The sequence below is a fragment of the Canis lupus genome, chromosome 13 (assembly GCF_003254725.2).
Source record: "Canis lupus dingo isolate Sandy chromosome 13, ASM325472v2, whole genome shotgun sequence".
NCBI classification, from domain to species: domain Eukaryota; kingdom Metazoa; phylum Chordata; class Mammalia; order Carnivora; family Canidae; genus Canis; species Canis lupus.
This window is the reverse complement of record NC_064255.1, coordinates 22,064,683-22,077,291: the sequence shown is the minus strand read 5'-3', so window position 1 is coordinate 22,077,291 and position 12,609 is coordinate 22,064,683. Positions and strand designations below refer to the sequence as shown.

Sequence of the window (12,609 nt, the reverse complement as noted above, 5' to 3'; positions counted from 1 at the left end):
TTAAAGCAATGAAATGATGTTACTAGTCATAAGTAATGCTGGGAGGAAAGTCTATTTGCCTAACTTTTTAAGGTAAAAGACACTTTTAAGATATCCCCCTCTTATTTTGTATTATATCTGGCTTGCCTTCTTCCTGAAAGGCTGCACGTAAATTGAACATTTGTAGATCAAATTGATTTAAATACTGTAGGAATCCTTGCTTTTTCGAGAAACACCACTACATAGCCTCTGGGAAAATGAAGACTGTTTCAATAAAATGAATAAAATGATCATTTTATGCTTCAGTAAAATGAAATCAGATCCCAATTTGTATCACACAGGGGCCCAGCAGGTTATAAAACTCTGCTCAAATGGTTTGACTTAAGAGGTTTTAATGAAAGGATCAGTTACAGAGGTGTGGATAGAGTTAAGGGAGCCCACAAGAGGCAAGGGCAGCAGGAAGTTGTTACTACCTCTGGGCCTTGGGGGCAAGAGGAAGAAAGTGATTTTGCAGAGTCCAGTCAGAGCTGAAATCAGGGCAAAGCAGCTGCCTGGCAAGAACTGAAGTCATGGAAAGGCTAAACGTACTGTGCTGAAACAAAGAGAGGAAGAAATTTTTCTCTCTCTCTCTAGAGTCTCTCTCTCTCTCTAGAGCTCTCTGATCTTTTGCCAGTAACTTTCATTGAACAAACCCAACCAGAAAACAGAGCACAAGGAAGCCCAGGTGAGGTAGTCTGGATGGACTAGAAAGAAGGGAAAGGGGAGTGATGCTGAGAGTAACCTTCATGATTCATTCCTTTTCCATCTACTCAGCATCCATCTTGCCCCTCATTCAGAAGAAGAAACTCATACCCAACATCCCGGAGACCCAAAGTCCCATAAACCACTGTGTCATGCATGGTAAAGAAAAGTCAATACAGTCACACTTTCACTTGGAACCTCTATTGTAGCATACCCTTCACATGAGGCAGCAGAGAGCAGAGCCCCAAAAGAGAATTATAATGAATTGGGAAAGACATACATAACAGCAACAATCCAAACTTCAGTTGCTGGTCATGGGAAGAAAATCAGCAATTCCTACCACCCACTGCCATTCCACCTTCTCCCTCAGCACCTCAGCTGGCTGGAGTTTTATTACCTGATAGGATGAGTCATCTCTTCATTTCCTGAAGATCAGAGCCCTTAGGGACCCTGTACTGTACTGGCTGGATTATCACGGTTTACTAGTAACCATTATTATTGTATAAGGCAGTGCTAAGAAGTAACCCAGTGAATTTTCTGGGTTCTGGATATAGTTTCTCTTGCCTCCACTGGGTAGCGGTAACCTATTTCCATTGATAATTAGGTTCAATCACTTCAGTCAATACAGTGACCTTAAGTCTGCTTGTTAGTTTGGTGATAGCAGGAGCCTCAAATGGCTAGGGACAGTTTCAGCTTCAACTATAGTGGAACTATGTCTGTGCTCTCTGGTGGAAATCAGAACCTCCAAACCCACCAACCCAAGATTTCAGGGATGGGAAGCCAAAGTGCTCTAGGTGGGGCTAGTTAGGTGTGACAGTCTAAAAATGGGGTGGGGCTACTCCCACCTCCCCCCTTCTGAACATGGCAGAAACACTATATTTACTACATTCTGTAAGACAGGAGCCCTAAACTTGTAGAACATTACTCCCCAGCAGTCTTTAGAAGGTCATTCTACAGTTCTATCAAGCTTCTGAGTGGTGGGTTACACAGTCAAGTCAGCTACTTTTGCCAGCAAGCACCCAGTGCTCTACTTCATTTGTCATAACGTGAGCTCCTTGGTTTTTTTAGTGGTAGGATACTAAGACAATTGAGGTCCTTCCAGACTACACAATGGCAGCTGTGACAAAAACCAGTTGGCTGTGTCTCCAGTCCTGAGTCTCACTTACATGATAGAGGGATTTTCTTCCCAAAGTCTAGAAGTCAGGTTTCTCTGTCCTTATGCTCCCTGTTGCCCTCACATAAACTTTGGGAGGTAGAATCATTTCATGGAAAGAGTACAAGCTTTAGAGTTAAAAGACCTGGATTGAAATCCCAGCTCTGCCACTTGTGAGCTGTGTGATTCTAACTACGCAGTTTCCTTGTGAATAAACTAAGGATATTATACCTACCTTGTAGTGTTTGGGGGGTGAATCAAATAAGCTAATGTAGATAAAAGTCAGACACCCAAGAGGTATTCAATAAATGTTACTCTCTTCCTCCTGCCTTCAAGACAAATTCCACACCTGAAGCATCAATTTTAGAAATTGTAACAAAGTGTGTACCTTAGGGAATTTATAAGATATCACGAGTTGAACTTTCTCCGGGTTCAGCCTTGCTGCCCTGATGATGTTCATGCCATGGATTTATAAGAAAAATCTACAGCTCTGAGCTTTTCAATTCCTCATCTTTGACTTTCACACATGGACAGCTCAACATTCTTCTCTGTCTTCGTATTTCTAAATCTGCCAGTTTTGTGCAAGCCAAAATCCCCTGTCTGGGCTTGGGTCCAGTTTTCTCAGCAGATGATTTCTTTAGGTAAGTCCTAATACTTACAAATCATCCTCTCTGATCTAGTTCAACGATTGGCCCGAGTGCACACATAAGCACATGAGACCACAGGGACTTGGAGGGGTGATGGGCAGAGGAGACAGTGTATTTGCATGTAACCCAGGCTCTGAGTGTTTCTCCTACATGGAGGTTCCACACTGTCACGACTACTGTTTGCAAGCAACAGAAATGACCCTGGCTCTTCTAAGCACAAAGAGTTTGTTGGAAGACTATAGGGGTCCATACAGTTAGCAAGAGGCTGAAGAAACAGGCATGGGAAACCAAGGCAAGAACAGAGACAGCAAGGATTATGGCAAACCTGCTACAGCAGGGGCCAAACTAGGTCAGCACCCTTCCAGTGACGCTGGCCCGGAATGCCCCCCAATGAGGAACCACCAAACCTCCTTCCATCACTTCTGTAGGAGAGTGTGTGTGATGTCACATGTCACATGCCTGGCCCTGACTGAACCACAGCAGGGAGAGAGAAGATCCGGTCCCTTTAGATACTAAATTTGGAAGTCAGCATTACCTCCCGCCAAGATACCTGAACCATCCCCCCACCCACCTAAGTCAGGGGGGTTGCAGGCAGTACAAACTGGATGGTAAAAAATATATACATAATAATATGTACATCAAAGAAATTTTCAGCACACATCCATTCACTTGTTCGTCTTAGGCAATTTCATTCTTTGTTTCTTTTTTTTTAAGATTTTATTTATTTTTCATGACATACACACAGAGAGAGGCAGAGACTGGCAGAGGGAGAAGCAGGCTCCCTGGGAGGAGCCTGATGCAGGACTCGATCCCAGGACCCCAGGATTATGATCTGAGCAGACGCTCAACCACTGAGCCACGCAGCCAAGCAGTCCCTCTGCTTCTTTGTTTAAAAGAAAGTTTGTTATAACTTATTTGTAGTGAGAACAGCACTATATATATTCATAACATTTTTTAAGGCATTTGAAATGGAACATTTCATTTCATGGGACAGGACTGTGTGTTATAACTACTGGCAGGAAAAAAAAAAACATCTTATTCAAGATGGATCAGATAGTGGAGGACAAAAAGAGAAGATAACTGTTTGAATGTTGTTCTAAATGGAGTTCCTGCCTCTTCCCTGGACAGGCCTAGGCAATTCGAAAGGAGTCCCTCCTGCAACACAAGCAATCTCCCAAGGGCAGAGGCAACAGAATTCGTCCTGCTGATGGTCCTCAAACCAGTGCAAATGAGGTCTCACTCAGAACAGTGAGACTTAGTCCTTAGCCTTCCACTCAATCGTTTGTTTCTTCTTCCACCTAAAGTAGAATCTGACTCTTGATGTTGAGGTCGTGAGTTCAAGCCCCACATTGAGTGTAGAGCTAAGAGAGAAAGGAAGGAAGGAAGGAAGGAAGGAAGGAAGGAAGGAAGGAAGGAAGGAAGGAAGGAAGGAAGGAAGAAGAAAGAAAGAAAAAGAAAGAAAGAAAGAAAGAAGAAAGAAAGAAAGAAAGAAAGAAAGAAAGAAAGAAAGAAAGAAAGAAGAAAGAAAGAAAGAAAGAAAGAAAGAAAGAAAGAAAGAAAGAAAGAAAGAAAGAAAGAAAGAAAGAAAGAAAGAAAGGAAGGAAAGAAAAGGAAAGAAGGATCTGGAAAGCCCTCCTTGGCACTGCGCTTTCTTCATCCCTTGCATGGGATCAATCACCGAGTCCTGGGTGTTTGCCTCCTACAGGAGTCTCAAGTTTATCCCCTCCTCACCGGTGGCCCCAGCTACCACCCTCCTGGCTCTGACGCTCATCAGCTGCTGCCTGGAAATAGTGACACCTCCTGACCTGTCTCCTGTCCATGCAGTGTACTTCTTCCATCCGCCCCTATGCTCTCCCCCGCCCCTAGAGATATCTATTACAGCACAACCTCACAACCTACCTGAGTCATTCCGCTGTTTACAGCTCTCTGACACTCCCATCACTTCAGATAAAGCCCCACTTTCTACCAGACCACATGGAGCCCTCTGCAACCTGCCCCCACCCCCCTCCATCCCCAGCTCTCCTCACTCTCTGCTCACATTCTGTCCTTCAAGGTCCCCCAGGCTGTTCCACCCCTCCTATCACTGCTCCTGCTGTCTCCTCTACCTGGACGCTCTCCGCCCAACCCCCCCATCTTTCTCTCCATCTGCTTCATCCCTTCCTAATCATCCTTTAAGACCCAGCTCAGGAGCAACTCCTGGCAGCCTCACCTCATGGTTCCATTCATCCTCATGGGTGTCCCAACAAACACTGTGCCAATCCCTGTCACTGCACACCCCACATAACTTTAGGAATACATATTTGTATGTCTCTCTCTCCCTAGAGCCTATACTTTCCCTGAGAGTCAATGCTCTGTCTTTGTGTCCCTAAGCGGCTTTAGTAGAGCACCAGGAACATAGCAAAGGCACGATGTAGCCCTGTTGAGACAATGAATGAATGATACTCTTTCAGCCTGTAAAATGATCGAAACCAGAACTAAGGATAACCACTCCTTTTGCTTAGCTGACAGAGGAGAGAAAAAAAAAATCTAATTTATGCCCCATTTCTTCAATAAATACAGAGTTTGAAGACGTTTAGCAAAAGCTATTATACAATACCATTTTTAGCAAAGCAGATGTTTAAAAGACTAAATTATTTCTTAAATTACTATCAACAGTAAACCCTGGTTGAAAATACTATGTCCCTTAAGGGACTGAATTTCTCAGGCTGTAGTCAGAATGGGAAAGAAGATGAACATTCTGTACTTATTTTTAAATTACATTCTTCTTCCTGAAATGAATGTACTGCTGTTTTAAAAAAAAAAAAACTCACGGGCTCATTTTATTTTTATTTTTATTGAATCATCTGAGACAAACAGTAAAATGGTTTTCAGTTCATGGACCACAATTTCTAGGTTACAACTTAGCAATTCAGTTCCATACACACCGAGACCCCCTTGGCACTTTGATTCTTCGATATGTGCCAGGCATCAGGCATACAGCAGGGAGCGCAACACATCTATAGACTTTTGCTTTCTGTGGAAAAATGATGGCTAGAACAAACAGCCACCCAACAAGAAAGACAGGAGAGACTCGTGTTTTTCTATTTCCCAAACAAAATTTGCAATCATTAATGATGACCCCTTCCATCAACGATGCCCATAGAATCATATGGCCATCTTCACAATATGTGTGTATATAAATGGAAAACTGAACACCAAACAGGTTAAGTGACTGCTCCAGGATTTGACAATTCAATAATTAACTCATATGAGGAAACACTCCATATGACTCACAAACCACTTCTCCAATCACCAGGATTGACGAGTCAAAACATGCAGTGATTACAACACTGTCAACATGTAACAAGCCGCAGATCTACACTCAGTCTGAGGGTCAGGTAATTACAAGGCGCCAGATTTTTCAACTCTACTGTTCCTCTAGGATCCTAGCTGACTTTGAGGAGCAGCCTCTTTAGGGGATCCAGTTGTCCTTCTTGTACCCTTTGGAACGAACTCACCGATGACAAGTCCTAATAAAAGCTGATCACTGGAGTATATAAATCAGAGGATTTGAATTTTACTTCAAAATTTACATTTCTCATGGACATTGGTCAGTATAGCAAGATTAATGGAACATTCCAACCCTGTTGGTTTGGTCTCAGGGTGCCTAACTCCCAGGCCTGCTACTAACTAGCTCCGTGTTCAAGTGAGTCTCTCTTCCCAAAAAATGAAATCTTGCCATTTGCAAAGACATGGATGGAGCTAGAAGATATTATGCTAAGTGAAATAAGTCTCTCTTCTTAGGGACTTAGCCTTCTCAAGGGTAAAAGGAGGGAATTGGATTAGTTAACCTCTCGAAAAGTTTGTTCTGATTTTTAAGCAGACCTGTGAATAAATGTTAAGCATATTTGAGCCTTAGTCTCTTTATCTATAAAATGGGGATAAAAATACTTAACTTTGCAACATTAAATAAACATTAGCATTATCGCTAATAAGTGATAAACATTTACTTATCGCTGTAAGTAAACCTCAAGACACCATGTCTAGGTGAATTTCAGTCCAAGTTATTCTTGTATATGAGAAATCTCAGAACTAAAATGTGTTACCCAACCATTCAAGATACCATTTGAAAGGTTACAGATATGATGGCTTTAACCAATTTCAGGCACTGATATTGCATTTAAAGCTTGACATCCGTAACAAATTCAACATCCTCCTTCTAAAATGTGTTTTTATAAAAAGACACCAGAAGTCTGGGCTATTTGTGTAAAATGTTATGGTTTCATTCATTTCTCTATATTCTACAAAAGTTAGCAGCCTTGTCTCCAAATCCTATTTGCTACTTATTAAAAGAAAAAAAAGAAGGAATTTTCATTAAAATTGAACTGGGCTATGAAAGAAGGATTATAACAAAATGCCCTTGACCCTCTCTCAAAAACAGAATCAGGCCCACATTTGAGGAATGCCAAATGATTCTCATTAAAGTAATGAGAATATTTTCAGTGACATGTGTCTGACCAACTTTAATTTAGTTGGCAGGACTCATGGCAGCCAGAGACCCAAAAATAACACACAGCCAGCAGTTCCTGCTCAAACACACCTAACAGACGTATTTCACACTGTTTCAAGGGTACCCCACCCTAGACAGACAGGGTGTAGGGTCATATGCAAATTGTTGTGGCATTAAACACACGGTCCTATGACAACACTGACAGGTTGAAATTAATATCCCAAGTTCTTCTGGCTCCCCCTTCATAAAATTCGCTCTAACTCAGACAGGGTGAGCCAACAGATTTGGTTGATCCCAGCCCCTGCCCCACCCAACAAGCTAGTTATTTTTAACTTACAACTACTGCTGATAAGTTATTTTTTTTTAAATACTCTTTCAGAAAGAGAAACTATGAAAAAACAAAATACCATTGCATTTTAGTGAGAAGTAGTCCCTCAGCCAAAACTATAAACAAATGCCATTTTGGGATTAGAAGCTACAGAACACTTTGTATTTATCAGGTTTTCAATCCTTTCTACAAACAAATTCTCTAAGCAGCCTTATGGGGCAGTGGGCAGGCTAAGATCATGTTGGGCTTACCTTTGGAAATATAGTCTTCTGAACAGAATAAGGCCCATTTCCATGGTTCCGGTGCAATAAACAGTAACTAACAGTATGCAAGCTCTCATCTCATTGTATAATTTGCTCCAACATAGGCAGTTTTTCCCATATCTGGAGATTAGCTGAGTGAGCTATGCTCCATGCCCTCAAAACTTAAAATTTGGGGGGTAGACATGAACGTAAGCAAGTAAAAGACGGAGATGCAAATTTTGCCTAAAGGTAATAATATTCACTACCATTGGTGCTGGCACCTTTATAGGTGCTGTATACATATTATTTCAATAAATCCTCACAACACCCTTTGAGGTGGGTACTATCATTAGTCCCATTTCACCAATGAGAAAACTGTGACACACAGAGGTTAAGTAACTCGCCCAAGGTCTCACAGCTATTTAAGTGGGGAACTGTGATTTGAACCCAACCTGGCTCCAGCTAGGGTTGGAGATAGACCTGGGTACCAGCTTGGGTTTCATCACGTACTAGCTGGCTCATCTTCGACATGCTACCTAACTTTTCAGAACCTCAGCTTCCTAATCTATAAAATAGGGAATAACAATACCCAGCTCACAGGCTTTTGTGAGGGGTATTAAACAGGATGATATTTGCAAAGTGCTTGCCCCTTGGGTCTTCAGCATGGCTAGCAGCTGCCATGAGGGGAACATACCTTTAAACACTTAAAACATTTTTCCCCCCTAAGGTGATACCTTTTAACCTCTTTCCCTATGGAGGTACTACTTTTAATCTTCCACCACTTATGGAGGATTCAGCTCTGCAGGGCAGGATTTGGGGCTGCCGACCCATCCCCTTCCCTACTCTGCTATGTCTGAGGAGTAATAAGATGTCAATAGGTGAAGACATGGGAATAACAGCATCCCAGAGTAGTTGAACAACATTTTTTGAATTATTTATTGGTTGCCAGTCACGTAGCAAGCACCATAAATAGGTGCTGTATGACTAAAGCAATAAGACATAGCCCCAGCCACAAGGAGTTCACAGCCCCATAGGGGAGAAGCACACATTTTTTAAAAAATTAAATCCCCAGCATATAATGTGGACAATCTGCTACGTGAAGCTGTTCAGGAGAGGCAGAGGCTCTGTGTCCAGGCAAAGGAACTCACCATCATGGTTCTGGCATTATGTGCCCTGCTCAAATCATTAAGCCACACTGGTCCTCCCCAGTCTGTGCTTTGTGAAATTCTCAGAGCATCCTTCTGCCTCTAGATCTTCAGTATGAAGCCAAGACACAGATACTTTGTTTTTGTGGTTCTCAAAAGCTCTAAGATAAGGCCTCCAATCACAGGGATTTTGCAAAGTCAAACCAATATCTGTTATGAAGGTAATTGTTTGAGACATGGCCTAGCACGTTCTTTATCCTGAGGGGCTCAGCTCCGCTTTCTAGTAGAGACCATGTATTTGAAGAAATGTCAGGTTAGATTTTTAATGGTAGGGGAAATCTAAAGCAGTCACTGACACCTCAGAAGAAGGCTGGGTTAAGATATCATGGCCACTATGGAAAGAGCCCAGATGTCCATCGACAGATGAATGGATAAAGAAGATGTAGTGTATATACACAATGGAATATATATACTACTCGGCCATCAAAAATATGAAATCTTGCCATTTGCAACGATGTGGATGGAACCAGAGGGAGGAACCAGATGCTAAGAGAAATTAGTCAATCAGAGAAAGACAATTATCTATGCTCTCACTCATATGTGAAATTTAAGAAACAAAAACAGAGAATCATAGAGGAAGAGAGGAAAAAATAAAACAAAATGAAATCAGAGAGGGAGACAAACCATAAGAGACTCTTAATCATAGGAAACACACTGAGGGATGCTGGAGGGGAGGGGGGGTAGGGGAGGGGGTAGCTGGGTGATGGGCATGAAGGACAGCATGTGATGTGATGAGCACTGGGTGTTACATAAGACTGATGAATCACTGACCTCTACCTCTGAAACCAGTAATACATTATATGTTAGCTAATTGAATTTACATAAAATTTTAAAAAATAAACTTAGAAAAAAGATAAGATATGATAACCACAACTTTTTATTTCTTTATTTCTTTTTTTTTTTTTTTTGAGAAGGAGGATAGAGCCAAGGGACTAGACACAAACACTGAGGCTTTCTGAGTTTAGTTCTTAGCACCCGCCCCCACTCTGCCTAAAAAGGTGATTTCCTACTTATTCTTGAATTTTAGAAGTTAAAAAAACTTTGACAAACTTTCAGCCACTCAACCCCTTTTAGCTACTGGCTGAGTAACAAAGGGCCACAACAATCTCAGTGGCATTCAACAATAAATATATATTTCTTGCTAATATATCTGTGAGGCAACTGGGGTGTCTCCTCCATGTGTCCCATACTGGGACAAAGGCTGGAGCAGTGTACCCAGTGTATACTCTTTTTTTTTCTAGATTTTATTTATTTATTCATGAGAGACACACACAGAGAGAGGCAGACACATAGGCAGAGGGAGAAGCAGGCTCCATCCAGGGAGCTCGATGTGGGACTCCATCCCAGGACCCTGGGATCACCCCCTGAGCCAAAGGCAGACGCTCAACTGCTGAGCCACCCAGGCATCCCCCCAGTGTATACTCTTGCCATGACATTCATAGAAACACAAGAGGACAAGACCAACCAGACAAGCACACACACCATTTCCTCTGCTCACTTCATATCCACCAGCAATCCCACTCACTGACCAAAGCAAGTCACATGGCCAAGTCCAATGTCAAGAATCAAAGAAGTAAAAAAAAAAAAAAAAAAAAAAGATTCAAAGAAGTACATCTCACTAGGAGGCCATGGGTCATGTGGGTATATAACATTACCAAAGAGGAGGAAAGAATGAGAACCAGTAATCCCCCTTACAGCACTTTCTAAATAATCCTGAAAGGGAAGCATTAGAGGCTCTGGTTTTTTTGTTGTTGTTGTTGTTTTGTTTTGTTTTTGTTTTGATAGCTCAAAAAACTGAGCCTCCAGAATTTAAATCATTCATCCAGGTCAGACAGCAGTATGACGCTCTAGCAGAATTAGAATTCAAATCTTCTGCCTTCTGTGCTTTCCAGAGTGATGTAACTTGCTGACATGTAACTAGCAGGCATCTATAATAATCACATCCCTTAATTATGTCCCCTTGTGGATATCAGTTCTCTCCAACAAAGGCCAGACCCAACATTGTCCCATCTGTTAGCACGATCATAGTGTTTATCACTTGTTTAGGACCTTCTGCAGTGTTTTTACAAGCTATTTTTACTATTACCACACTAATAAATTATTTATGGTGGGAAACCTGAATCAGAAAACTCTGGCTACTTGAAAACAGACTTTATTAAAAACATCTCCTTCCCCCTCCAACATGCACCCTCCTAAGGCACACACAATTATTTTGCCTACTCTAAGCCTTAAAGACTGCAGAGTCTGTGGAACAGGAGACACTTGTAGATGGCTGCAGAGGAAAGAGTAGGGAGGGATCAAGTTCGAAACTAATTCTTGGGCTTGGGGTTTTAACTGGCAGCGATTGCATCGTGCAACCTAATCACCCAACAGATCAGAGTATGAAGCATCATAACTAGAAGTCATGAAGGGCAAGATGCTACCCCGATGCCAGCAGCCCCCACATCCATTCACCCATTCGTACAACGAGTAGTTTATTGAAGGTCTGCTTTGGGCCTGGCGAGGTGCTGGGACGCCCCTTGAACAAGACCGACCAGCCCTGAAGGAGTTTACACTGCGCGGAGAGGGACGGAGGGGGATGGATTGTTACAAACAAAAAAAGTGACAGTGAACAGGGTAATTTCGGATTGTACTAAGGGTTGTGAAGAAGCTAGCCTTGCCACCCTGGGTAAATCAGCGGTCTAAGCCCTTCTGGGTCTCAGCGCGCTCGTCGGGGAAGCCGCGCACCCCCGCACCGGCCGCTCCCGGCTGCAGCGACGCTCGGGTTAGGGAGCAAGTGCGTGAGGCTCTGGGCACCTGCGCCCCCGCAGGGCCTGCGCCCCAAACTTCCTTTAGAGCCCCCAGCGCGCGGGCCGAGGGCCTTTCGGGGCCCCTCTCCCTTACCGCTCACCTAAACCAGACCAAAATCGTGGCCGGCAGTTCCCGGAGAGGCGTTGACAGCCCCGAGGATGCCGAGCAGCCGGGAAGGAGAGGAGGGTGCGGCGGTTCCTCAAAACAGAAGCCCAGCCCCGGCGCTGGGGCGCGGCGGCACCTGGAAGGGGCTGCGGACCGCTGTGTCGGGCGGGGGGGGGGACCCCAGACGTCGGCGCTGCGCCCGCAGGGTGCGAGGGGGAGAGGCGGGGGGAAGGGAGGGGAGGGGGGAGGGGCCCCATCCCCCATCCCCGCTCCCACCCCGCGGGCACAGAGCCGCCCGGCCTCCCGGTCCTTCTCCTTCCTTTGCCAGCCTCGGACACGCGCCTGGCAGCGGACTCGGCAACGACAGTTTGGGAGCTGGGGGCGCTATGCACCCCACCCCCTCCGCCTCGCAGAGCCGGGTTGAGGCGCGGAGCGAGGCCAGGAGGCTGCCGTCCCCCTCCCCCCGCTTCCCTCCCCCGCTCGCGAAGGGCGGCTCGGGCTGCGGGGCTCCCTGTGACACCTCGGCTGGGGGTGGGGGTGGGGTGGGGGTGGGGGGCGCGATCCCTCCCCTCCTGCCCCCCACCCCCCGGGTCGCGAAGGGCGGCTCGGGCGGCGGGGCTCCCTGTGACACCTCGGCTGGGGGTGGGGGGTGCGATCCCTCGTCCCTCCCCCTCCGCCCGGGAGCGCCCCAGACGCCGCTGGGGCCTCGCTCCTGCACCTCGCCAGCCCCCGAGCCGCGGGCGGACGGGCCCGGTTCTCCCGCGGCGGCAGCTGCGCCCTGGGGGCGGGGGCGGGGGCGGGGGGCGGGGGGCGGCGGGAGCCCCGGCCGCTCAGCGCCGCTTCAAGTTTCCACCGGCGCGCGGTTGTGCAACAGCCCGGGGAGCGGGAGCCGCGGGCGCCTCGGAAAACAAGCCGAGCCCATAAACAAAG

At 45.2% G+C, this 12,609-nt stretch overlaps 1 protein-coding gene across 2 annotated transcripts in view; it reads right to left on the bottom strand.

The window, feature by feature from the left end:
• The window catches only part of NTAQ1 (N-terminal glutamine amidase 1), a 226,803-nt gene that overhangs the window by 79,591 nt on the left and 134,603 nt on the right, over nt 1-12,609 (bottom strand). The window lies entirely within an intron of this gene.